General features: G+C 39.1%; 1 non-coding gene across 1 annotated transcript; it reads right to left on the minus strand.

Annotated features, from left to right (window-relative positions):
- Positions 1-935: 935 nt before the first annotated feature.
- On the minus strand, positions 936-1043 carry LOC127742097 (small nucleolar RNA R71). The gene has a single exon (XR_008003284.1). It is a non-coding gene; the product is annotated as a small nucleolar RNA R71 (small nucleolar RNA).
- Positions 1044-12958: the final 11915 nt, after the last annotated feature.

The raw sequence follows: 12958 nt of genomic DNA on the forward strand, positions 1-12958 counted from the left end.
TGTTTGTTTCTTATCTTTTTCAAAACCACCTAACTACATTCCTCTCTCTAATTTTTGAAAATTACCTCCCTCTTTTTCAAAATTCTTTTTTTAACTAATTGTTTCAAATTTTAATTTTTATTTCATTACTTTTCTTAATTTTCGAATTTTAACTTTAATATTTTTCTTTTATTTTAGTTAATTTTTGAAAATTCTCTCTCTTATCTCTTTCTATTTATTTATTCATTTACTAACACTTCTCTTCATCTTAAAATTCGAACCCCCTCTTCCTCTTTGAGTTCAAATTTTCCTCTTTTCCTTCTTCTATTTTTTTCTTCTTCTACTAACATAAAAGAATCTCTCTACTGTGGTAAAGAGAATCCCTATTATTATTTTCTGTTCCCTTCTTTTTCATATGAGCAGGAGCAAGGACAAGGACATTCTTGTTGAAGCAGATCCTGAACCTGAAAGGACCCTTTAGGAAGCTAAGGGAAGCTAAAGCACAACCCTCTGGAGTGGACTTGACAAAAATTTTCGAAAAAGAAGAGGAGATGGCAGTCGAAAATAATAACAACAACAATAACGCAAGGAGGATGCTTGGTGACTATACTACACCTACTTCCAAATTTGATGGAAGAAGCATCTCAATCCCTGCTGTTGGAGCAAACAATTTTGAGCTGAAGCCTCAACTAGTTGCTCTAATACAACAGAACTGCAAGTTTCATGGACTTTCATCAGAAGATCCCTACCAGTTTTTAACTGAGTTCTTGCAGATCTGTGAGACTGTTAAGACTAATGGAGTAGATTCTGAAGTCTACAGACTCATGCTTTTCCCTTTTGCTGTAAGAGACAAAGCTAGAACATGGTTGGACTCACAACCTAAAGATAGCATGGACTCTTGGGATAAGCTGGTCACGGCCTTCTTGGCCAAGTTCTTTCCTCCTCAAAAGCTGAGCAAGCTTAGAGTGGATGTTCAGACCTTCAAGCAAAAAGATGGTGAATCCCTCTATGAAGCTTGGGAAAGATACAAGCAGATGACCAAAAAGTGTCCTTCTAACATGCTTTCAAAGTGGACCATTCTGGATATATTCTATTATGGTCTATCTGAGTTCTCTAAGATGTAACTAGACCATTCTGTAGATGGATCCATTCACCTAAAGAAAACGCTTACAGAAGCTCGAGAACTTATTAAAATGGTTGTAAATAACCAATTTATGTACACTTCTGAGAGGAATCCTGTGAGTAATGGGACGCCTCAGAGGAAGGGAGTTCTTGAAATTGATGCTATGAATGCCATATTGGCTCAGAACAAAATGTTGACTCAGCAAGTCAACATGATTTCTCAAAGTCTGAATGGATGGCAAGATGCATCCAACAGTACTAAAGAGGCATCTTTTGAAGAAGAAGCTTATGATCCTGAGAACCCTGCAATTTCAGAGGTAAATTACATGGGTGAACCTTATGGAAACACCTATAATTTCTCATGGAGAAATCATCCAAATTTCTCATGGAAGGATCAACAAAAGCCTCAACAAGGCTTTAATAATGGTGGAAGAAATAAGCTTAGCAACAACAAGCCTTTTCCATCATCTTCTCAGCAACAGACAGAGAATTCTGAGCAGAGCCCCTCTAGCTTAGCAAACATAGTCTCTGATTAGAAATTTGGAGGCACAAGTGGGCCAGCTGAGTAAGAAAATCACTGAAACTCCTCCTAGTACTCTCCCAAGCAATACAGAAGAGAATCCAAAAAGAGAGTGCAATGCCATTGATATAATCAATATGGCCGAATGCACAAAGGAGGAGAAAGACGTGAATCCCAGTGAGGAAGGCCTCCTGGGACGTCCTCTGAATAAAAAGGAGTTCCAAATTGAGGAACCTAAGGAATTTGAGGCTCATCTGGAGACCATAGAGATTCCATTGAATCTCCTTTTGCCATTCATGAGCTCTGAGAACTATTCTTCCTCTGAAGAGGATGAAGATATAACTGAAGAGCAAGTTGCTCAATATCTAGGAGCCATCATGAAGCTGAATGCCAAGTTGTTTGGTAATGAGACTTGGAAAGGTGAACCTCCCTTGCTTATTAGTGAACTAAATACATGGCTTCAGCAAACTCTACCTCAAAAGAAACAAGATCCTGGTAAATTCTTAATACCCTGTACCATAGGCACCATGACCTTTGAGAAGGCTCTGTGTGACCTGGGGTCAGGTATAAATCTTATGCCACTCTCTGTAATAGAGAAGCTGGGGATCTTTGAGGTACAAGCTGCAAGAATTTTATTAGAGATGGCAGACAAGTCAATAAAACAAGCTTATGGATTGGTAGAAGATGTGTTAGTGAAGGTTAAAGGCTTTTACATCCCTGCTGATTTCATAATCTTAGACACTAGGAAGGATGAGGATGAATGCATCATCCTTGGAAGACCCTTCCTAGCCACAGCAGGAGCTGTGATTGATGTTGACAGAGGTGAACTAGTCCTTCAATTGAATGGGGACTACCTTATGTTTAAAGCTCAAGGTTATCCTTCTGTAAACATGGAGAGGAAGCATGAAAAGCTTCTCTCAATACAGAGTCAAACAAAGCTCCCACAATCAAACTCTAAGTTTGGTGTAGGGAGGCCACAACCAAACTCTAAGTTTAGTGTTGAGCCCCCACATTCAAAGTCTAAGTTTGGTGTTGGGAGGTCCCAACAATACTCTGAACATCTGTGAAGCTTCAAGAGAGCTCACTGTCAAGCTATTGACATTAAAGAAGCACTTATTGGGAGGCAACCCAATTTTTATTTATCTATATATTTCTATTGTTCTTTTGTGTTTTATTAGGTTTATGATCATGTGGAGTCACAAAACAATTGCAAAAATTAAAAAACAGAATAAAAAATAGCAGAAGAAAAAGCACACCCTGGAGGAAGAGCTTACTGGTGTTTGAATGCCAGTAAGGAGCATCTGTCTGGCGTTCAACGCCAGAGCAGAGCATGAAGCTGGCATTGAATGCCAGAAACAAGCAGCAGTCTGGCGTTCAAATGCCAGGATTGCACCTTGAGGAAAGCTGGCGTTAAACGCCAGAAACAAGCACCAAGCTGGCGTTTAACGCCAGAAACAAGCATAGAGCTGGCGTTTAACGCCAGAAACAAGCATCAATCTGGCAGGATTGCATATAGAGGGCATTTTACACGCCTAATTGGTGCAGGGATGATAAATCCTTGACACCTCAGGATCTGTGGACCCACAGGATCACCTCAGGATCTGTGGACCCCACAGGATCCCCACCTACCTCAACTCACCTTCTCTCTTCTTCACACAATCCAATTTCACTCTTCCCCATAAACCCCACCTACCTTCAAATTCAAAATCTCTTTCCTACCCAAACCCACCTTAAATGACCGAACCCCATTCCCTCTCCCTCCACTATATAAACCCCTCCATCATTATTCATTTTCACACAACACAACCCTCTCTTCTCCCCCTTGGCTGAAACCCACACATCTCTCCCTTTCCTCCATATCTTCTTTATCTTCTTTTATTCTTTCTTCTCTTGCTCGAGGACGAGCAACATTCTAAGTTTGGTGTGGTAAAATCATAGCTTTTTTGTTTTTCTATAACCATTTATGGCACCTAAGGCTGGAGAAACCTCTAGAAAGAGGAAAGAGAAGACAAATGCTTCCACCTCCGAGTCATGGGAGATGGAGAAATTCATCTCAAGGGTCCATAACTCAGTAGTAGAGCATTTGACTGCACATCAAGAGAGCCCCCTCATGGACCTCAACAAGAGCATGAGGAATTCCCTCATCAAGAAATCCCTGAGATACCTCAGGGGGATGCATTTTCCTCCACACAATTATTGGGAGCAACTAAGGATAGGAGCACCAAAATCACTAGGGATCAAGCAACAAAGGCAAGGAAGATACATAGAGGAGCTCAAAGACACCATTGGTCCTTCAAGAAGAAGTCGCCACCATCAGTAAGGTAGACTCATTCCTTAACTTCCTCGTTCTTATATCTCTGTTTTTCGGTCTTGAGCTTCATATTTGTCTATGTTTGTGTCTTTATTACATGATCATTAGTGTTTAGTGTCTATGTCTTAAGGCTATAAATAATTCCATGAATCCTTCACCTTTATTAAATGAAAAATGTTTCTAATACAAAAGAACAAGAAGTACATGAGTTTCAAATTCATCCTTGAAATTAGTTTAATTATATTGATGTGGTGACAATACTTTTTGTTTTCTGAATGAATGCTTGAACAGTGCATATTTTTGAACTTGTTGTTTATGAATGTTAAAATTGTTGGCTCTTGAAAGAATGATGAAAAAGAGACATGTTATTGATAATCTGAAAAATCATGAAATTGATTCTTGAAGCAAGAAAAAGCAGTTAAAAAGAAGAAGCTTGCAAAAAAAAATGGCAAAAAAAAAGTTTAAAGAAAGAAAAAGAAAAAGCATGCAGAAAAAGCCAATAGCCCTTAAAACCAAAAGACAAGATAAAAAGGATCCAAGGCTTTGAGCATCAATGGATAGGAGGGCCTAAGGAAATAAAATCTAGGCCTAAGCGGCTAAATCAAGCTGTCCCTAACCATGTGCTTGTGGCATGCAGGTCCAAGTGAAAAGCTTGGGACTGAGTGGTTAAAGTAATGATCCAAAGCAAAAAGAGTGTGCTTAAGAGCTCTGGACACCTCTAACTGGGGACTTTAGCAAAACTGAGTCACAATCTGAAAAGGTTCACCTAGTCATGTGTCCGTGGCATTTATGTATCCGGTGGTAATACTGGAAAACAAAGTGCTTAGGGCCACGGCCAAGACTCATAAAAGTACCTGTGTTCAAGAATCAACATACTTAACTGGGAGAATCAATAACACAATCTGAACTCTGAGTTCCTATAGATTCCAATCATTCTAAACTTCAAAGGATAAAGTGGAATGCCAAAACTGTTCAGAAGCAAAAAGCTACTTGTCCCTCTCATATAATTAGAACTAATATTCATTGATATTTTGATAATTTATATGCTTTTTGGCATTGTTTTTAGTATGTTTTTAGTATGTTTTAGTTAGTTTTTAGTATATTTTTATTAGTTTTTAGTTAAAATTCACTTTTCTGGACCTTACTATGAGTTTGTGTGTTTTTCTGTGATTTCAGGTATTTTCTGGCTGAAATTGAGGGACTTGAGCAAAAATCTGATTCAGAGACTAAAAAGGACTGTAGATGCTGTTGGATTCTGACCTCCTTGCACTCGAAGTGGATTTGCTGGAGCTACAAAAGCCCAATTGGCGCGCTCTCAAGAAAAAGTGAGATGCCAAAACTGTTCAGAAGTAATAAGCTACAAGTCCCGCTCATCTAATTAGAACTAATATTCATTGATATTTTGAGATTTATAATATATTCTCTTCTTTTTATCCTATTTGATTTTCAGTTGCTAGGGGACAAGCAACAATTTAAGTTTGGTGTTGTGATGAACGGATAATTTATACGCTTTTTTGGCATTATTTTCCTTCAATCTACTTTTAGGGATGTTTTTATTAGTTTTTATGCAAAATTCACATTTCTAGACTTTACTATGAGTTTGTGTGTTTTTCTGTGATTTTAGGTATTTTTTGGCTGAAATTGAGGGATCCGAGCAAAAATCTGATTCAGGTTAAAAAAGGACTGCTGATGCTGTTGGATTCTGACCTCCCTGCACTCGAAATGGATTTTCTGGAGCTACAGAACCCCAAATGGCGCGCTCTAAACAGCATTGGAAAGTAGACATATAGGGCTTTCCAGAAATATATAATAGTCTATACTTTGTTCGAGTTTAGATGATGCAAACTGGCGTTCAACGCCAGTTCCATGCTGCATTCTGTAGTAAAACGCCAAAAATACGTCACAAACCAGAGTTAAACGCCAAAAACATGTTACAACTTGGCGTTTAACCCCAAGAGAAGCCTCTGCATGTGTAAAGCTCAAGCTCAGCCCAAGCACACACCAAAGTGGGCCACGGAAGCGGATTTCTGCACTCAGACTTATTTCTGTAAACCCTAGTAGCTAGTTTAGTATCAATAGAACTTTTTACTATTGTACTATCTTTGGTCTTAGTTTTAATCGATTGTTCATCTTAAGAGACTGTTGATCATGCTTTGGGGGCTGGCCTCTCGGCCATGCCTGGACCATCACTTATGTATTTTCAACAGTGGAGTTTTTACACACCATAGATTAAGGTGTGGAGCTCTGCTGTACCTCGAGAATTAATGCAATTACTATTATTCTTCTATTTAATTCAAGCTTATTCTTATTCTAAGATATCATTCGTACTTCAACCTGATGGATGTGATGATCTGTGACACTCATCATCATCCGTCCTTATGAATGTGTGCCTGACAACCACCTCCATTTTACCTTCGATTGAAGGAATATCTCTTGGATTCCTTGATCAGAATCTTCGTGGTATAGGCTAGAATTATTGGCGGCCATTCTTGAGAATCCAGAAAGTCTAAATCTTGTCTGTGGTATTCGGAGTAGGATTCAGGGATTGAATGACTGTGATGAGCTTCAAACTCGTAATTGTTGGGCGTAGTGACAGACGCAAAAGAATCAATGGATTCTATTCCGACATGATCGAGAACTGACAGATGATTAGCCGTGCTGTGACAGAGCATTTGGACCATTTTCACTGAGAGGATGGGAAGTAGCCATTGACAACGGTGATGCCCTACATACAGCTTGCTATCGAAAGGAGTGAGAATGATTGAAGGAAGGTAGTAGGAAAACAGAGATTCAGAAGGGACAAAAGCCTCTCCATACACTTATCTGAAACTCCCACCAATGATTTACATAAGTATCTCTGTCTTTTTTTTATGTTTTATTTATCCTTATTTTCGAAAACCAATATTACTATTTGAATCTGCCTGACTGAGATTTACAAGATGACCATAGCTTGCTTCATACCAACAATCTCCGTGGGATCGACCCTTACTCACGTAAGGTATTACTTGGATGACCTAGTGCACTTGTTGGTTAGTTGTGCGAAGTTGTGACAAAGTGTGATTCACGTTTGAGAGCCCCAAGTCTTTGGCGCCATTGTTGATGATCACAATTTACGCACACCATAAGGCTCAAAAAAATTATAAAAGGATTAATTAGATAATTAATCATTAAATTAAAATAGTTAAAAAATGCTCCTGAACGGGGTCGAAAATTAAAATTTAGAAATTTAAAAATTTAACAATAATAATTAGATTCGGAGAATTTTTTCGAGTGAGAACATTTAATGTATTTCGGAAAAATGCGTAAAAATGCATATTCGTAATTTAACTGGTAGTACTGGCTTAAGTCTGTCTGGCACTGCAAACGAGACAATTAATTATGAGTAAAGAAGGTTAAGAAACTAAAATTTATAATTTGGAAAGTAGAAACAACTGGAATACGAATTAAAGCGCTAATCTTAAAGGTTTTGGCCCAAAATTGAGCCAATGAGCTAAAACAAATGAACCGGGTCTAAGTTAGGCCCAAATTGGACCTAAGGCCCACAACCCAATCCTTATAACCCTCACCCAAAGAGCCATTTAGCTCATTTCAACAAGGAAAGAGAGAGAGCATGAGTTAGTGAGAAGAGGGTGAGACGGAGAAGAAGTAATTTTTACTATTCATCTTCTCCTTCTTTCGCCCTTAATTTTTTCTCCGGATCTCCAATTGATGAGCCGTTTGTGGTCATGTATTTATCTCGAAATTCTCTTTGATTCTATCTGAATAAAATGGTAAAAAACTTTAAATTATTTGCCCAGTTTTCTGTTCTTTCTAATTCACATTTTTGGGGTTAAATATTGAAGGTTTTTTTGGCATTTAGGAGAGGTCCAACTTTAAGTGCTCTTGAGGTTTTAGCCCAAGGTAAGATGAGGCTTCAGGCCAAGGTAAGGCGAAGCAAGGTAAGATATCTCAATTTTTTTAATTTTCTCCATTTAATAAAAAAATCCTAGGTTGAAACTATGTGAAATTATGTAATTAGATGGATTAGAGCTTGTTGGATTGATTTTGGGCGTAAGGCGAAGCTTGCCCTGTGTGATATTGGTGCAAGAGTGATTACAAAGCTCCGAGAGTTTGAAAATCACTGACATTAAGGTATGGTTTAAGTTTCATTTAAATACTATATAATATGATATGAAGTCCTAGGCTAGGTTCCCTTAGAAATAAGCTTAAATTGTGTAATTGGATGGAATTGATATGTTGTAATTGATGCATTGTTGAAATTGATTTTGGAAGGTGTTTATGTGTTTATAATTTATGAGTTGAATTGATGAATGTTGGGTTGGAGGCTGTGAATTTTGGGCCTGACCTGTGACCGGGTAAGTCCGGATAAGTGTGATGGATTAGAATGTGTGATTTATTGGATTGGTAATTATTGAAATTGGTATTGACTATGTAAAAAGTTGTTGGATTTTTGAATTGTTGATTGAAATAGTTAGGAAGAAATGATTAGGCTTAGAATCGGATGAAATGATTTTGATATAATTTGAGAACGATGATAGGTCATTAATGAGGTTTAAAATGTGGTTTGAATTGGTTTTTAAAATGAATAAGTTGATGAAATGCTTTGAATTCTAAAGCATGAAATTGAGGTGTGAAAATGATGATTTATAGTTATAGTGTGTAAATTAAGTAGGCTTAAATTTAGTTGAGAGTAAAGGAGTGAATGGGATAGTTAAGAGGTATTATATTAATAAAGAAATGGATATGGCTTGCGAACCCCTTGGAAATTGATCAATTCTATTTTTGGTTAAAAACTGATTTTTGGCCAACTTTAGTTGGCCGTAACCCGGCCCTCGGAGATAGAAATTCAATGAAATTAGTTTTTATAAGAATTTATTTAATGATCTTTCCAATGATTCAAGAATGGTGAAAAAATGAGTTTTGTATAAAAAGTTATGAAAGTTCAAAGTTCGGGTTGAAAACTAAATTTTTGCACCATAGCAACTTTTCTGAAAATCTGTATTCGTGTGTACGCGGTAGTCATGCGTATGTGAGCAATAGGTTCTGCCAAGTGCAATCGTGTATGCAAACGTCGTTCGCGTATGCGACAATTCCATTTTGAAACTCATGCATATGCGGAAGTGTCATGCGTATGCGAGCAACCGCTTCTATTCAATGTTCTCGGGTACGCGGAAGGCACATATACGCATGACCACCTTGTTTTGCCGAAAATAAATTTTTAAGTTCTCAAACATTCTTCTAGCCTTCTAAACCTCTATAAACCTTGTTATGAGTCTAGAACTGGTGTAATAAAGGGTAGAGGAGTTAAGAATGAGATGCGAGATAATGAATTGGAGAAAGATAGATTAAATGTAATGAGAGATATGATGAGGATGATTATGATAATGCTAAATGATGATGATTGATTTTGATTGAGGATGATGACAATGATTAAGATAATGAGAGATAACGATGACTGAGTTTGAGTTTGATTTTGAATGAAGTGAAATGAGATTTAGGGTGAATTTGATAAAAAAAATTGACTATGATTGAGATATACCTGCTTGGATAGATGCATTGCCATTGTTCCACTTGCTCGATATTAGGGTTTGAGCTCCCGAGATAGATGCAATGGTATGGTTGGCGCCACTTGCTCCTGGTTGAGGATGATAGCTCTCGGGATAGATGCAAGGGTGTGGTTTACCCCACATACTTTTGGTTGAGAATGATACCTCTAAGGTAGACTGATGACTTGCATCATTTACCCTTTTTTCTTATCTAAAAAGGACCATAAAAGAGCATAATCTCATTTGATCATTGCAATTTATGAACTAATTGATGAATATTATGGTACATTGCTTTGAAGTGGGTTTGTGCTAAATTTTAGGTGAAAAGAGCAACAAAAAGGGAAGAAAACAACAAAATAAAGTTGGGCATGTGAAACTGGCGTGCCACTTTGAACAAACGCCATGAAAGTATGTGGGCGTGGCACGCCAGTAATGATTTCCAGAAAGGATCCTCAAAGTTTTTACATGGGCGTGGCACGCCAGTATCATTTTCCAAAGAGCAATGTTGAAGGCCAAAAAAGGGGCGTGGCAAGCCAAGCTGGGCATGGCATGCCAAGTCCATCACACACTATGGGCATGCCACTTGAACCATTGGGCGTGGCACGCCAGTTCATCAATCCAGAAGGGACAACCACTTGGGTGTGCCACTTGGTATAGAAGGCGTGGCACGCCAGCTCTAACCCATCACTTGGGCGTGCCACTTGAAGACCCAGGCGTGGCACGCCAAGCTAAAGGAGCCACTTTTAGGTGGGCGTGCCACTTGAGCATCAGGGTGTGGCACACCAGTTCAAGTTTGCAGAAGAGAGATTGAACGCCTAAACACTTGGGCGTGCCACTTGATGTCGAAGACGTGGCACGCCAACTCTGATCCAACACTTGGGCGTGCCACTTGAACACCAGGGCGTGGCACGCCAGTACAACTTTCCAGAGAAGGAGGTTGAGGGCCAAACATATGGGCATGCCACTTGGTGTCGAAGACGTGGCATGCCAGCTACCATTTCCCAGTTGGGCGTGCCACTTGAGCCTCAGGCGTGGCACGCCAGCATCATCAATTAACAAGAAGAAGACTTGGGCTTGAGCTTCAAGTAGTGGCACGCCAAGACTAGGAGGCAATGGGCGTGCGACTTGAGTTTTGGGTGTGGCACGCAGCACACATAACGGCCATGGCACACCAGACCTTGGGCGTGCCATGCTAGTTCAACTTTCCAGAGAGGAGAAGAAGAAGGAAAAGGCCTGGGCGTGTGACTTGGGCTCGAAGGCGTGGCATGCCAGGCTAACCAAGGCTTAAAAAGACCCTGGGCGTGCCACTTGGGCTTGAAGGCGTGGCATGCCAGGTTAACCAAGGCTTAAAAGGACCCTGGGCATGCCACTTGGGCTCGAAGGCGTAGCACGCCAGGCTAACCAAGGTTTAAAAAGGCCCTGGGTATGCCACTTAGGATCGAAGGTGTGGCATGCCAGGGAGTTTAGTATGTGGAGCATGCCACTTGGGGAGCTGGGCATGGCACACCAAGCCAAAACCAGTGGCTAAGCGTGGCACGCCACTCAAGCGCTAGTCACACGCCGGTTGTTGAGTAGTAGTTTTGTTGAAGTATAGTTGGATTTACTTTTCACATCATCTGTTCCATCTCTTATACTTTTCTTTTAAGCTATGAGTAGCTAAATTCTCTCTCATTTAGAGAGGGAGCTCTGTTGTACTTGATGGACTAATGATAGTGAATTTCTTCTTCTCTTCATCTTCTCTTTGATTTTCTAGAAGGAATTTCATTTTAATGTTAATGTTCAATCATCTTGGGAAAGAGGTTGAATGCAAAATGGGTTTCATGGGAACCTTGGAAAAGGAAACATGAAACCATGCTTGAAATCTCTTCTCACACTTGAGTAGATATGGGTTTTGGTGTTTGGATATGGTGACATATAATCCACCCACTATTTGGATCTATGAGGATGTGTGGTATAATCAGGGACCAAGCATATCTCTCTTCATGAGCAATTAGACCAAGGAATTGGCTGATTATCAAGATTTGAGAGATTGAGTCACCAAGGGATTGGGGCTCAATCAATCATGATTGCCAAGAGGTCAATGAGTTGCATAATTGAAGATGAGATGAGCTGGATTTAATCCAAAGAGAACAACATCTCCTGATCTCAATGAACTCCCCCTATTCTTATCTTCCACATTCTTTATAGATTTCTTTACATTCTGTTAATCCCCATTCCCATTTACAATTAAGTCATTTATGTTTCTGCACTGTACATTCTTGCCATTTCCTTTTCTACACCTTATTGCTTCTCTTTACTTTTGAGTCATTTACATTCTTGCTTATTTACAAATCTGCAATTACACTATATATTACTCAGCTTGACTAATTTACCCGTTGATTAAAATTGCTCAAATCTACCAATCTCTGTGGATATGATCCCACTCTACTGTGGGTTATTACTTGACGATAATTTTGGTGCGCTTGCCAAAAGAAAGGATTCATCATTTTTGTATGGGGAGTGAATTTCGGTCATCATAGACGCAAGGAATTGTGGTTTTGTCCCTGATAAGTGGATAATTTATACGCTTTTTTGGCATTATTTTTAGGTAGTTTTTAAAATATTTTAGTTACTTTTTAGTATTTTTTATTAGTTTTTATGCAAAAATCACATTTTTGGACTTTACTATGAGTTTGTGTATTTTTCTGTGATTTCAGGTATTTTCTGGCTGAAATTGAGGGACCTGAGCAAAAATTTGATTCAGAGGCTGAAAAAGGACTGCAGATGCTGTTGGATTCTGACCTCCTTGCACTCGAAATGGATTTTCTGGATCTACAGAAGCCCAATTGGTGCGCTCTCAATTGCGTTGGAAAGTAGACATCTTGCGCTTTCCAGCAATATATAATAGTCCATACTTTGCCCGAGTTTTGATAATGCAAACTGGCGTTTAAACGCCAACTTTTTACCCCTTTCTGGTGTTAAACGCCAGAACTAGCATAAAAGCTGGAGTTAAACGCCCAAACTGGCACAAGAGCTGGCATTTAACTCTAAGAAGAGACTATGCACGTGAAAGCTTCAATACTCAGTCCAAACACACACCAAGTGGGCCCCAGAAGTGAATTTCTGCACTATCTACACTTAGTACTCATTTTCTGTAAATCTAGTTTACTAGTTTAGTATAAATAGCACCTTTTACTATTGTATTCATATCTTTAGATCATTTTTGAGACTATCTTTGGATCACTTTTGATCTCTTGATCACGTTTAGGGGCTGGCCATTCGGCCATGCCTGGACCTTCATCACTTATATATTTCCAACGGTAGAGTTTCTACACCTCATAGATTAAGGTGAGGAGCTCTGCTGTTCCTCATGAATTAGTGTAAAGTACTATTGTTCTTCTATTCAATTCACGCTTATTCATGTTCTAAGATATTCACTCGTACTTCAACCTGATGGATGTGATGATCCGTGACACTCATCATCATCCTCCCTCATGAATG

The sequence above is a fragment of the Arachis duranensis genome, chromosome 9 (assembly GCF_000817695.3).
Source record: "Arachis duranensis cultivar V14167 chromosome 9, aradu.V14167.gnm2.J7QH, whole genome shotgun sequence".
Taxonomy (NCBI): Eukaryota; Viridiplantae; Streptophyta; class Magnoliopsida; order Fabales; family Fabaceae; genus Arachis; species Arachis duranensis.